This window comes from Mauremys mutica, chromosome 10 (genome assembly GCF_020497125.1).
Source record: "Mauremys mutica isolate MM-2020 ecotype Southern chromosome 10, ASM2049712v1, whole genome shotgun sequence".
In the NCBI taxonomy this organism is placed as follows: domain Eukaryota; kingdom Metazoa; phylum Chordata; order Testudines; family Geoemydidae; genus Mauremys; species Mauremys mutica.
In genome coordinates, this window is record NC_059081.1 from 58640736 (window position 1) to 58656328 (window position 15593).

Below are 15593 nucleotides of genomic sequence, written 5' to 3' on the forward strand. Positions count from 1 at the left end.
ACACACACTTTTAAAAGATTTTTGTATGAATTTTTTCTTGTCTGCTTCTTGTTCTTAAAGGAAAATATGCTGTATTCACATTTATATATGCTGGAATCATACCTTACAATTGTTGGTGGTTACTTCCACCCCCCCACCCTCCCGATATACAAGGACAGTGGCCAAACACTGATTTGTAGGGTTTGGTGTTTTACAGAAGCTGAAGTGTGGAGATGTGAAACTGCTGTTCTCCTTATGAAAGAAAGGAAAACTATAACCTAGAGAGCATTAATTTCTGAATGAGCTTTTCTGGGGGAAAAAAGCCTAAAATAATTTTGGAGTATCATCAGAACCCTTTTGCTAATGGGTATTGTTGTGGGTTTTCTTCTCTCAAATTACAGATGAAATATCATGTATGAATTTATAAATAGTTACTTTCAGTTATTTTCCTTTTGTATAAGCTGCCCAGTACCTCGCTATGCTGTATAAGTTGTGTTTTATGGAACAGTGTGAGTATGAAATCTAAAAAGCTAATTACTTTTCCTTTTTTAATCATCTGTGGATGCCACTATGAAAGCTGACATCGTTAAGCCACTACAGAGTTTTCTATGAATACTTGTAAGAAAATGCTTTGTTACATATGAACCTAAATAAAGAGATTGTATTGATTCAAACACAGGGATAAGAACATTTAAAGACTATTCTTTAGGTTTAAAAGGCTTGCTGTAAAACGGTGCATTATTCCATTTATTAAAGATCATATTCATGACAAAAAGTGTGGACTTTCGTGAGTTTGTGACAATACCATTAGCAAGGCCACTACCGTGGCGGGGGAGTTAGGTAAAATCGTACTGGCTAAATCACATGATCTTCGGAGACGTTTTGGCCTTGGTCCTGCCCAGAGGAATGTGCAGTGTTGCATGTATAAAGCACTAACCAAACGGGTTCAAGTGATTTCAGAGTAAAACTAGAATCTTCCCATCACCCATAAATAGGATGTTCATCATTTATCACTTGGATTTGGCCAAAAGGTTTTGCACCCGGCTGAACTTGGACTGAGTGCATGAATTTAATCTTTTAGCTCCAAAGTCTACCACCAAAGCAAAATCAATTAGTTGTAGTTGGGAATTTATCCTATCGCAGATATAACTAAACTTTTTAGAGGAAGGGAAGAATGTCCCAATGGTTAGGGCACTCGTGTAGGACTGCTGAGACCTCGGCTCAAGTCCCTGTTCTACCACAGACTTCCTGTGTGACCTTGGACAAGTCACTTGTCCTCAGGTCCCCCATTTGCAAAATGAGGATAACACCATTGAGAGAGAAACACATTAAAGACTGTGAGGTGCTGAGATTGATGGTAATGGAGGCCATATATGTACCTCAGAGAGCGGGGGGGGGGCGGTCTCATTACTTCCCATATAAAGCAATGATTCTCCTTATGGCCCAAGGTGTGTGTGCCTTTGCAGGGGTAGGCTAGAATAGAAAGTGCAGCTGTAACCCCTTCTCTGCCCAGAACACCTTGCATAGGAGGCAGCACACACTGAATGCCAGCAAGCACTGCACACCCCAAGGGAGTTGTGACCATGTTGATACTTGGCATAAATCTCTTAACTTGCCAAAGTCCAAATGTGAGAACCAAAATGAAGGCTGCAAACATGTTACTCCTGGAGGCGCACATATAGGGCAGCCCATCTACTGCCATGTCCTGTGTCCAATAGTGGCTAGTAACTACTGCTTCTGAGGAAGAAATCTGTTTTAGAGGAAGGAACTACTGCAATAAGGAGTTATGAGAGAACCTGCACCCAGGGGGAAAAGTTTGCTCCCAAGTTCCAGTAGCAGTTACCTTGTGCCTGAAGCTTGAGGGTTTAATGCCTTCTGAACGCCATGGTTAGTTTATTAATATTTCCTAGTATAATTTTAGCTATTCCTGTTATTCACATACATCTAATCCTTTCTGAAGCCTCGGGATCCTTCACATAAAAGGGACAAGGAAAATGGCAAGCTGGATATTAAAATCATTACTGATCTGGAAACTTACTTCTAAATCACACTGCCATGAAGCATAAAACAAATCCTATTATCTTGCTACTGTGCTTTTGTTACTTTGACTGAGTCTAAGCTACACATTGAAACTACAAAGCCTGTTGTGCTTTGCTCATGTTAAGAGTGTGAGAGGAAATGTTACCATTTTTGTTTTGGTCTGTATGTGAATAGTTATTGCAGACCATTTACTTTTATTTCATATTTGCGTCTCTGCAATTCTGTACTTTGCTCTGTTTTCTATCCCCAAATAAAAGTATATTTTTTAAAGGCGCTTTGATTCTAGACTGTTTATTTCACAGTCAAGATAACATCAAAGCATGAGTCAAAGTCTCTATGAAAGAGAGAGAAAGTACAGTATAGTGTTGTGTTGTGCTCTCAGCATGTGGAAAGGCAAGGAGATGCCTTACATTTATAGGTGCAGAACATCTCCCTGAAATTTAAACCACAGAAGGGCAGTGGAAGCTGAGGACCATGTAAAAGACCCAAGCTGGATTTTCTGGGGTATGTCTGTCTGTTCTTTGGTTATTCCAAATTTCTGGCCAGGGGGTCATCCCCAAGATGTCAAAATGTGACACAGTTATCTCCCAGGCACAGCTTGAGGCCCAAACTCACTCAGGCTCTGTTGGGTTAGGTTCACTCTTCTTTGTATCACCCGAATGGTCTCTGGGGCAGTAGTGCGCTAGCAGGGAAGATGAGACTCCCTGTCCTTCCCTTCTTTCTCCAAGCTGAAGGTAGCTTGTTTGGAGTTTCTTGCTCTTCCATACCTGCAAGGGTAACAACGAGCTATAGCTCAACGATGCACCACATAAGCCCATACCGACCTGAGGCCTTGTCCTCTAGCCTCTATTACTTTTCTTATTTAAATCAGGATGTGTTGGTAGAGAGTGGGCACACAGTACCAGTAGCTGGTAGACTGCTATTAGCCTGTATTTGCTGTGTTTCCAAACCCAGGTGGGGGTCTGAAGCAGTTGGAGAGCATTCCTCACTGGCTCAATATATCTGAACAGTGGAATGCAGCCATGAACTAGGCAATGCTGTGCAAGAACAAGGGGGCCACCAGGGGCGGCGAGTTATATGGGCCCGTGGGGCCCAGGCCCCACCAATAATCCAGGAGCTGGGCTCAGCCCCACCAATGTTTGGGCCCCAGGCCCTGTGCTGGGGGTCCCCGCGTTGCAACACCCGGCGCTCTCACTCACCGCAGCGGCAGCTCCCGGGAGGGGCCTCAGGAGCGACTGGACTCCCAGCCCATTGGCTGGGAACCCCAGCCAATGGGAGCTGCCGGGGACGGTGCCGGAGCTGCCTGGCTGCGCCTCCACAGCAGGGAGGGGGAGCGAGCCACAGGCAGCGGCTGAGCCCTGGGCATTGTGAGCAGCAGACAGACACAGACGGTGAGCTGTGGGCAGCCAGACACACACAGCCGGGGAGGGGGGGTTGGTGGGGACAAACACACACAGCCAGGGGGTTGTGGGACAGACACACACAGGGGGAGGGGGGACAGACAGACAGACAGACAGAGCCTGTGAGCTGTGGGGGCAGCCAGACACACACACACAGCCGGGGAGGGGGGGTTGGTGGGGACAAACACACACAGCCAGGGGGTTGTGGGACAGACACACACGGGGGGGGGGGGGGGGACAGACAGACACAGCCTGTGAGCTGTGGGGGCAGCCAGACACACACACACACACACACAGCCGGGGAGGGGGGGGTTGGTGGGGACAAACACACACAGCTTGGGGGTTGTGGGACAGACACACACACCGGGGGACAGACAGACACAGCCGGGGGGGTTGGTGGGGTTGGTGGGGAGAAACAGACACAGCCAGGGGGTTGGGGGTTGTGGGACAGAGACACACAGCGGGGAGCAGACAGACAGACAGACACAGCCGGGGGGGGGTTGGTGGGGACAAACAGACACAGCCAGGGGGTTGGGGGTTGTGGGACAGACACACACAGTGGGGGGCAGCCAGCCAGCCAGACACAGCCGGGGGTTGTGGGACAGACAGACAAGGACACAGCCAGGGGGTTGTGGGACAGACACACACAGCGGGGGGGAAGGGGGACAGACACACACAGAGCCGGGGGTGGTGGGGGCAGCCAGACACACACAGCCGGGGGTTGTGGGACAGACCGACACAAGGACACAGCCAGGGGGTTGTGGGACAGACAGACGGACACAGCCGGGGGAGTTGTGGGGACAGACAGATGGAGCCGTGGGTGGGGAAAGGAGCAGCAATGGGCACCCCGGGGCTGGTATAAAATACACAGGATGGGGGCGGGGCTTCCTGAGGGGACTATAGCAACACCCCCCGCAGAGCAGACCCAGGTTGCAGCTGGCTCCGCCCATCACAGCCCCCTGCCCCACAGAGCCCCACACAACCCTCTGCCCCCTCAAGAGACTCCCAATGACCCCTGTCACTCCTCTCCAAAGAGCCCTCCCCTTTGTGCAAGCCCACTCCCCTCCCCCACTGCCTCCCCTCCTCCAAAGCTCCCTACAATCTCCCCCTTTGCCTTCCGCCCCCCAGCCCAGCCCAGCCCATTCCATTGGCCGGGAGGCTCCCAGTCTAGTAGCTAGCAGGGCCCAGGGGAGCTGCACCTGAGGCAGGGTGCCTGCCTGCAGATGCAGACCTGCCTGGCTGTGCCTCCACAGCACAGGGAGGGGGAGCCACAGATGAGCAAGCCCTGGTCATCATCATCATCACAGGCCCAGTAATTCTCTGGATATTTAATTTCACTGAGGCAAAATGTGTGCAATTTTATGGGTTGAATGATTGAATGACATAATACCCACCTGCCTGCATTGTCCATCACTAAGTCCAGTAATTTTGTCAAGTGTTTGTTGCACAACATGCTGGTGCCTACCCCTACCTTGTGCTTCACGGGGTGATGGGGTCAGGGCAGCCTGTTATAGAACTACCTGATTAGTAATTGGATATGTTGGCTGGCATCTTTTTTAGTAATTGGATATGTTTGCTCCCCCTGATGTTAGAACCTGGCTACACCACTGGGGAGGGGAGCTTCCTAGACCTGTGCAGCTGGGGCTTAGGTGAATTTTGTGATACTGTGCCCCTCCCCAGCTACCACCCTGCAGTCCCCACTCCTGCACCATGCTGGGCAAGGGGCAGCCCCATCCCCAGTGAGGCTATGGTGAGGGGTGGCAGCAGGGGAGGCCATACGTGATGGCAACCTCCCCCCTCGGTACCCACCATAGGGGAGGTGAGTGGGCTTTCTGGACCTGAGAGGGACCTAGGAGCATGTGCAGTGAACTGCGGGGGAGAGGAGGGGTCCCTCCCCTGGAGCTTGCTGCTGCCAGGGAGGGTGGAGGGGAGTCCTCTTTGGCCCTAGCCCTGGGGCAGCCTGTCTGCACCCCAAGTTCCTTATCCCCAGCCCTGCCCCAGAGTCCTCACCTGACCGGAAAAACACGCAACTTAAATTTGGTGGTCAGTTTAGAGTATCATAGAATATCAGGGTTGGAAGGGGCCTCAGGAGGTCATAAGGTCCAACCTCATGCTCAAAGCAGGACCAATTCCCAACTAAATCATCCCAGCCAGGGCTTTGTCAAGCTGGGCCTTAAAAACCTCTAAGGAAGGAGATTCCACCACCTCCCTAGGTAACCCATTCCAGTGTTTCACCACCATCCTAGTGAAAAAGTGTATCTTAATATCCAACCTAAACCTCCCCCACTGCAACTTGAGATCATTACTCCTTGTTCTGTCCTCTGCTACCACTGAGAACAGTCTAGATCAATCCTCTTTGTAACCCCCTATCAGGTAGTTGAAAGCAGCTATCAAATCCTCCCTTATTCTTCTCTTCTGCAGACTAAACCATCCCAGTTCCCTCAGCCTCTCCTCAGAAGTCATGTGCTCCAGCCCCCTAATCATTTGTGTTGCCCTCCACTGGATTTTCCAATTTTTCCACATCCTTCTTGCAATGTGGGGCCCAAAACTGCACGTAGTACTCTAGATGAGGCCTCACCAATGTTGAATAGAGGAGAATGATCATGTCCCTCGATCTGCTGGCAATGCCCCTACTTATACAGCCCAAAATGATGTTAGCCTTCTTGACAAAGGCCAGAGGAGGGAGTGTTAGTGCCTGTGTGGACTTCTGGGAAGTGCACGGTGTGGAAGGGGATGCTGGGATGCTCTGGAACCACTCCTTCAAAGCCAGTCAGGACTCTGGGGGAGCCTCCTCTCTGAGCAGACTGTCTCCAGGGCAAGAAGCTTACACCTTCCTGGGTCTGACCTCAGAGCATTCAGCATGCCCTTCCACACCATGCACTTTCCGCAGTGAGTCCGCCCAGGCGGGGTCCTGGGGCAGCCAGAGGTCCCTGCACCCCAACTCCGCAGTCAGATGTGACTCTCAGCCAGACTGTAAAACAGAAGGTTTATTAGATTATGGGAACACAGTTTAAACAGAGCTTGTTGGTACAGAAAACAGAACCCCTCTGTCAGGTCCATCTTGGGGGGTGGGGAGCCCAGAACCAAGTTCTGGGTCTCTCCCCATTTCCCCAGCCAGCTCCAAACTGACACTCCCTCCTCTGGCCTCTGTCTCTCTTCCGGACAAGGAGGCCACCTGATCTCTTTGCTCCCAACACCGTCAGTTGGCACTTTGCAGGGGAAACTGAGGCACCCACACAGTATTCAGAGAAAATATTAAGAACATTCCCACTTCATCACAACAGGTACAACAAAATATAATACTGTATATTGAAGTAGGCAAGTGCTGCTTCTGACTTTCCACTTTTAATTGACCCTTGTAATCTTGTGGCGCTGACGCGTTGTAGCTTCATTTTATATCGGCTTACAGGGCGGGAGCGGGGGGGCACCACCATTTTGAGCCCCACCAAAAATTATACAAACCTGCCGCCTATGGGGGCCACCCCTAGAGAGTGATGATGTGAGAGGAAACCGTGCATACACATTCAGTGGTGCACTCACTCTGCTCTTCTCAGGTCGACGGCACCACAACTGCACCCTGTGGGGCTCCAGAATGGACTGCAGACAAGGAAGCCTCCAATAGCACCTAAACTCAACTACTGCCACGTGACCTGAGTTATAAACACGGCTGGGAGGCCCTTGGAGCCAGAGCCAGTGATCTTTCCACCAATCCCAGAGCAGTCAGGAGCCCAGGTTCCACAGGAATCATGGCAAGAGCAGGATGAATAATGTATTTTTTCGTTCACTGGCGTAATCGAGTCCAGTCATGGCTAGTCACCTTCTTACGACCACGTGTGCCGCACAGCTCTCTGGCGGGACTAGCACCCCTTGCCAATTGTTACCCCCGTGCTGTAGAGGTTTCTCTGCCTGGTAACTCGGCCCTCCAGCCAGGTCACATCTGTAGTTCACCCCTTCTGGGGTCCCAATTGTCCCAAACTAACAGCCAGAAAATATCTTTAGCAGAAACAAAAATCCTTCCAATCCTTTCTGGGGCTCTTCCTCAGCCAGTCTTCAGCTCAGTCTGCCGCTCCATTGCTGGGCTCAACCACCCTTACAATGGGCTTGTGCTCGGGGCAGGAAGGAGAACCTCAAAGGAAACCTGCACAACATCTTCAAAAGACAGGCCTGGGAGCTTAAATTCATTGCTTTGCTATACATTAAAAATCATGGACTTGGTAAAGAAACAATGAATATAGACATCACCAGTCAAACCAATACAGCTTTTGAAAAGTCATTCACCGTGATAGGCAGAAGATTCTCATAAGAACATAAGAACATAAGAAAGGCCGTACCGGGTCAGACCAAAGGTCCATCTAGCCCAGTATCTGTCTACCGACAGTGGCCAATGCCAGGTGCCCCTGAGGGAGTGAACCTAAAAGGCAACGATCAAGTGATCTCTCTCCTGCCATCCATCTCCATCCTCTGACGAACAGAGGCTAGGGACACCATTCTTACCCATCCTGGCTAATAGCCATTTATGGACTTAGCCACCATGAATTTATCCAGTCCCCTTTTAAACATTGTTATAGTCCTAGCCCTCACAACCTTCCCACCCTAGATCCTGTGGTCTCCACAAGTATTTCTGCCTAAAGAGAAGGTCAAGCAAGTGAGTGATGAGGGGAAGCTTTCTCTGTACAGCCCTCTGGAACAATGACAGTGTCAGATCTCTCTGGGGAGATGCATACACTGCTGTGCAGGGAGCCAGGCACACGTAAATCAAGGGATCATGCAGACTTTTATTACATGGAAAGGCTGACCTAGGGCTTGATCCTTCAAGGGTCCAAGTACCTTTAGTGATATCGGTGGGAGCTGAACAGGGGGCTGCATCTGCAACTATTAGCAGACTTGGGAGACTAGTGTTTATCACTGAACAAAGAGTGACTGTAACTGAAGCCTTTGAAATGGTGGCTGAAAAACATTGAGGGGCATATGTGGATGCCTTCATGTAAAAACTGAAGACTTGGAAACAGTAGCTTCAATGTTGGTAATATCAGCCCCTGAGTATGGAAGGGACAATATGACCAGTGTGTCCAAATCCTGACCAGTGAGATCCACCACGTCACTCCATCTTGGCCCCAATCAGAACCAGAGCATTCTAGGTTCCTGAAACCTGTTTTTGACTCATCTCTAGTAATAAGAGCTTCTTTTACCAATTCTGATTTTTCCACCTTTTAATGTCATCAGCTGTCCCCTATGTATCACAATGTTTACTCAGATCATTTCTGTTCCCTGCGGTGTGGGACCAGACTTCGAGGAAGCTCCATAAGCTGAAGCTTCTACAGGAGCTGGTAGAAGACAATGGATTGGGAACAATTTGGGGCTGCTAGGAGGTAAAGTCTCTTTAAAGAGGGCTCTGTGGTGATCACACCTAGAACTTTGTGCCCGGCTGTGGCTATCTCAATAACAGGGAGATATTGGCGAAGTGGACAGAGTCCAGAGAAGAGCAATGAAAAATGTTAGGAAGAAGGAGAGATGGACAAGTGGGAAGAGAGCTAAATAAGTGTAGCTAAGCAAAAACACGACACTTCAAACATCTGAAGGGTGTAAGCACCAAGAGTAGTTCCAGGGGATAGAGCTAGGAATAATGGGCTGCAAGGGGAGCATCTCCCTAAGTGCTGGGTTTTCCTGTCAGGGAAGGGACTATAACTACACTATGGATCTGCTAATGTGAACAAAAGAGCCTAGATTCTTCCTTCCACTGACACAGTGAGTAAACTCAGGGGTCCTAACATCAAAGATCTACAGATTCTGTCCCCTTTGCTGCGTCGTCCTCTCCTGGAGGCAGGGCTGGGAACAACAGACGGGCCAGGGGACATGGCCACCTACTCTCCTAGAAGGTTGAGATATCAGACTCCACAGACCTCCAGGGAGCAGTAGGGTGAGCACAGGCACTAGAGCCATATACTGCTCTTTGGCTCTTCCAAGCAGCAGCAGTACAGTTGGCTTTTAGCTCTGCTGCCATTGTCTTTCCCCCACCCATCCAATGGGGAGGGTCACAGAGCATGTTGCCGAGGAGCGGGGAAGGCTGGTTGGCAAATTCGTACATGGAGGAAGTGGAGATGTTTCCACATGAGCCAAACCAGCCAGGAGCGGTGGAAGTGCCCGGAAAGTGCGGGAGCCACAGGTGCCCAAACTGTGCCCCCACCGCCTGCGCTGCCTCTGAGGCCCCACCCCTTGTCCTCAAGCCCCTATCCTCATGCTGCCCATTCCCCCAAGACCCTGCCCTCGTACCCCCAAGGCCCCGCTCCTGCATTGCCTCTTCCCCCCCAAGACCTTGCCCCTCGCTCACGCCTCTCTGCCCCCTCCTCCCGTCGTTCGCCCTTATGACTGGTAAAAAATGGGAGAGCCATGGCCCTCTGGCCTCCCCTGTTCCAGCATCCCTGAAACCAGGCGCAATTAATAGACACAGTACTGGGCAGTAAATAACCAGAGTGACTTGCGCTGCAAGAGAGTGCATCTCCCAGCTCTGCAGCACTGGAGCAGCTAGCATCTCCAGAGTGTGGCTAGAAGTTTGAGCTGCAGGGAAGATATCAAGAACTCCAGGATTGTCTGACTACTTTTGTGCTCACTCTCCACAATTTACAGTTTGTTTCAATGCTCTAAGCCCTTAATTGCTAACTCTGTGTCTTACAGATCTCAGAGCATCTCCCTGTAGCTGTGGCACTTCTGTTTCTCTGCTGTCCTGGGGAAGGGCTGGTTTAGAAAGGTACTTTTCCCTAAAGACTTACTAGAGTGGCCCTTAAAAAGTGACACTCAGCTGTGGGACTAATTCCCCTGCCCGTCCCCTCTTTTAGGTGTTCCTGGTGGAATACAGGCCTCTGAGGAAAATGGTGACTCTGAAAACCATGGAGAAGTCAGAGCTACGGGATGGGGACCTCACAGAAAGGTGAGTGGGAAGCAAGTCAGTGGCTGTGATGCGTGAAAGTACAGCCATTTGCCTTAAAAAGAAACAAGGGGCTACAAGGAAATCCCATTTCTAAGCATCACAGAAGCATTGGATGGGGCCCAGCATAGACTTTATTACAGGCTGGAGCATCCAGCTTTCTCAAAAGCGACTAATGAAAGAGGCTGCATGTTCTACATTGTCCTGTTGGGTGAGTGAAGCAGAAGGACCCAGCCTGGTTACAAGAGTAACTGAAGCTTCAAGTAGCTCTTGATGCCCTTAGAAATGCTGGAGGGAATTTACCCCCCTCCTGCCTATACCATTGGCTCTGATCTTGTTTTGTGTTTGCAGCCTGATGTCACAGAAGTGGGTACTGGAGGCTGTCAGTCAGGAGAAGATACCCATATTTAGTCCAGCTTTTCAGGTTCTTCCAGACCACAGGCCATCTGTGCTTTGCCTTAGAGTACACTCTTGGGGGGCATTTCTTTACCTTCTGCCAGGCGCAGTCCTCTCTGGACTTAAATCTTTGTCTAGGAGTTTGACAGATCCACAAACTTCCCTCTGCATGAAATCTAGGGTCTGATCCTGCTTCCATTGGAACCCCACTGACAATCCGCCAAGAGCGAGTCCGTCATTGACACCATTGGGAGCAGGACAGCATCTAAAGAGACATTTTCAAAGTCTCTCTCTCTCTCCCCCCTCCCCCCCACCCCCCAAAAAATCTCTCCAACAAGTCCTGCACAGGAGGGAGGATCTGGAGAGGGCATAGCAGAGAATGTGGCTGCTACCCAGCCACTCTCTTTTCCATGTCATGGAGCAAGGCCACCTCCCTTCCTGCCACAGATCCTTCCCCAACTGTCACAGAAGACTGACCCCGTGGAGACAGGGGAGGGACCCTGGAAGTATCAGATACCTTTCTTGATGTGACAGCAGGAAAAGCCTGTCCTGCCCATAGAGAATCCTGGTGGGAAGAGGGAGGAATTGGGAACAATCAGGATGCAAGTTTGAAGAGAAAATCCTGACTGAGGGCAGGACCGTGAGTTGTTCTCCTATCAATTCCAGCAGCATCTCTGTAGTTTGGGGCTTGGCTCATCCATGGCCCTCAAATTACCTAGGTTGCTGCTGGACAGGGATGGGTTTGTGAAGATGACCATTTTGGCCTCTGCAAAGAAAGTATCTGTTCACTTGGGTCGCTCTGCTGCCATCTCAGGATGTGGACACTTGCCAGGTGCATTTTCCATATAATTTAATTTCATTACTCTGTTTGATATTTCTAGCCATTGTTCCATCAGTGTCACAGATCTGAAATATTCCAACCGGATTTTCAGCCAGAATAGATGCAAAACCAACAATAATTGATTGATAAAGAAGACATTTAAAGTCACACTGTAGGGCATAAATACCAGGGATCTTAGAAAGCAGCACCATCTAGGGGTTCCTGGGGGTGTCCTCCTGTCCCCAGGGAATATTGCTGAAAATACTCACTGTTTGGTGCATTCCAAAGGCATGATTACTGCTCTCTTGGAGGATCTTTAAGAGACAGAAATAAATCAGTGAAGTGGCTGAAATACCCTTTCCCATTTCCCCTGCTGTTCTAATTCTGCAAAGCACCCAGTAGTTTGCATACAGTGAATTATAGTCTCTTAAGAATCTATGTTTTGTTATAATCTCAGTTAATCTCAAATTCACCCCTGCTTTGTATTAGATATTGCTGTGGCCAGATCTATAATACTGACGTTCATACAGTGAAAGGGTTTGCTGGCCCTGCTCTGAGTTAGATACAGTGTGATATTTACCCACCACGGGGCATTGGCACTGAAGAGGCCTCTTTTTTCTTACACCTCACCAGCCCTACCTTTATAATGGGGAAGAATGTTTATATTGCTTTGCCACAGATCATAGGACTCTTGTTCTGCTCCATGGGGCAGTAACTCTGACATCCTCAAATTTGGTAGCAGGATTTGTAATATTTAGCCAAGTCCAGACATTATGCACTTGGGGTGGAGGGAGATGGGCTAAAGGGCATTGCTTGGTTTCATGGAGATTTTCATTCTTTCAGGCGTTGGTTTCAGGACACTACAAACAGCATCTGTAGCACACCAGAACCATTGCTCCAGAGGTCCTCCGAAGGGAGCCAAACTCCAGGGCTGTGGACTGGTGGGGTCTTGGAATAATCCTCCACCAGTTTATGGTTGGAGCAGTAAGTGTAGGCACACAAGCTATTCCTTCTAAGAGGGAAAAAGAAATTGAAATTTACACCCAGTGTGGCTCAGGGTGAACTAGCTTCAGGTGGCTGATTCCATTATCATACTCATGGAGATAATACTTTTTCACACCGGGTGTCAGAGGCCAAGAACTTAGCATGATTCAAAAAGGGATTGGTCATTTATATGGATAACAAGACTATCCAGATTTAGCATAGTTAATTATAACAAACATTTTGGAAAAGCTATTAAACCTCATGCTTCACGATTTAAGCCAATCTCTACCTATTAGAGAGCAGGATGAGACTTAATGAAAGTGAAATTGTTCTATCTGGCACTGTGGGGTTCTTACACCTTCCTCTGAAGCATCTGGCACTGGCCACTGCCAGGGACAGGAAAATGATCCTTAGGTCTTCTTATCCAATATAGTCATTCCCATCTTCCTACGTTCTTGCAATACAGGATTTCAATACAAAATTCAACTATGCTGTTATCCACTTTTGTCCACTAGATGTCTCTGCTTCCATATTCCAAGTATAGAGTAGACTGGGATAGGCAACCTATGGCACGCATGCTGCCTGATTTTCAGTGGCACTCACACTGCCCAGGTCCTGGCCACCAGTCCAGGGGGCTCTGCATTTTAATTTAATTTTAAATGAAGCTTCTTAAACATTTTAAAAATCGTATTTACTTTACAACAATAGTTTACTTATATATTACAGATGTATAGAAAGAGACCTTCTAAAAACATTAACATGTATTACTGGCATGCGAAACCTTAAATTGGAGTGAATAAATGAAGATTTGGCACATCACTTCTGAAAGGTTGCCGACCTCTGGTTTCTCCCCCTTTACTTCTGCTGTGAAATGCTAAGATGCAGGTACTGAAAGAACAAGGAATACTTGTGGCACCTCATTCTTTTTGCTGATACAGACTAACACGGCTACCGCTCTGAGGTACTGAAAGGTATTTAGATCCCTAACTCCCATTGATTTAATGTAAGATAGATCCTCAAAGGTATTTAAGTACCTGGGCCTAGATGCCTGTCTCTTCTAGTTTTTTAGCTTCTAGCAACATGAACAAACTAACATGAATAACTTTCCAGCAGTAGAATTTTCTCTTCCGTCTATGAGAAGAGCCCTGTAGTGGTCCATCTCTGCTGCAGCAGTGGTATAAGTCATGATAAAGGAGAATGACACAGCAGGAAAGAGCACACGAGATGCCACATCTGAACAGTGCATGGTATAAATGCTGTTATCGGTAGTGGAAGAGAAGTTTCTAAATCCCCCTAGACTGTGTTGGAAACTCTCAAAAGATCAAAATGTCACCCTCCAAGATGAATCTACAGGGAATTTCTGACAACAGATGTAGACAACATGCCAGTGCAGTTCAAACTTAGTGGGCTTCTACTCAGCAGGATGGTGAAAAGGAAACTATACATGTTAAGCAATCCCTATGTCAGGTTGAGACGTTAGCAAATTACATAAAGACACAACTATAACTTTGTGGTAGGAAATCTCCACCAGGTATTTCTAAGCAGATCTTTTCCCAGAGACAAGAACTCCACCCTCCTTCTGCTAGAGTCTACTCAAATAGAGCTAATTGGTTTGTCTAACTAGAGGATTAGTACATATATAACCAAAATTATTTCAAAATCTCTTCCTTTATAATGTGTAGAGACCATATTTATTTGTATTTCACACTCCCTTTAATGTTATATAAAAAACAAAACAAGACTGAACTCTTGAGGGCAAGGACCATATTTTCACTACATTCTCTAAAAGCACAAGTATATGTACAGCTTTCTATCAATCATTTATAGATCATTTATCACCAGAGTATGGTAATTGGATAAATGAGATCTGAGCTGCCATGGTTATTTCCTATTCTAAATATACTCATGGTGTGGATAACTTTTAATAGCAGCCACTATTAGTGCCACTAATAAAGAGTTCTCTCTTCTTATTCAAATGGAGTCTTCTGTCTTGAAATTGGAACTAGAGAAGCACACTTTACATCTCCATATAAATATGGGTCCCACCTCCATCATGCTGCTAGAATAAGCTGTGTGTCTAGGCTTTAAAAATCTTAAACTTTCCCAAATACACTTAAGGAAAAATAATTTGCTTGCTCATGGCCACGCCCCATATTTAAAGTTGGAAGATGCACTTTTATCTCCAAATACAAATTAACCTTCAGTACATTGTCTGCAACAGGTAAACTTACATATTTTATTTTCTTGTGCTTTGTTTAGATGGAAGAGAGGCTAGTGTCTGACTCCAAAACCAAAAATCAGTATGCCTCAGAAATCCTGTGGGTAATATCTTTTTACTGCTGTTGAACCTTTCCCCAAACAGAAGTTCATAACAGGTTTCAGTCACTTCATTCTAGTCAAGGGGAAAATGGACCACATTCCCCTTCAGATGCTTTCTAGGCTGCTCCTTATCAGGCAGAGGGATGAATTTTAAGTAACTCAAGTCTCTCGTTCTCCTCAATAGCTGAATCTTGCTCACAACTAGGCTGTTTTTAATGTTGTCTCTTAAATCATATCATGAACTCATCATGTACGCTATAATCATGTACATACATGTAGTGTGTTGACTCTTAAAAAAAATTAGCCTGGTACCTCTTCCTGAGTAATTACATTGTTATAAGGGGGGGGGAAACTTTGTTATGGGTTGAATTAAAACCTCACTGAAATTGATAAGTAGGAACTTCCTCTTCAATTAACAAAACTGCAAGGTTAAGGCCCCTCGCAGACAAAAAAAGCTGGGAGAGAGACATGCAGCTGGAAGGAGCAGCTTAAAGCACAGGGTCTGACCCATGAAGAAACCTGGGAAGAGGTTTTTGGAGTGTGGATGCAGGCTGAAAAAAGTGTGCTTGGTACTGTGAGGAAAAAAAGCTGTTTCCTGCTATTTGATTCTCTCTGCATTCAGAGACATAGGATTTTCTGCATTCTTTGTAGATATCCCAAACTGCATCAGAGAAATACATGACTATCACCAATTTCTGCTCCCAACTGGAACATCCCCAGAGCTCCAAACTTT

General features: G+C 47.6%; 1 long non-coding RNA gene across 1 annotated transcript in view; it reads right to left on the minus strand.

The window, feature by feature from the left end:
- LOC123378482 overlaps positions 1–15593 on the minus strand; it is a 32091-nt gene that overhangs the window by 4603 nt on the left and 11895 nt on the right. The window contains exons 3-4 of the long non-coding RNA XR_006582635.1: positions 11827–11871; positions 2635–2786 (exon numbers count right to left, since the gene is read on the minus strand). This is a non-coding gene — a long non-coding RNA (uncharacterized LOC123378482). The remainder of the gene's footprint in view (positions 1–2634; positions 2787–11826; positions 11872–15593) is intronic.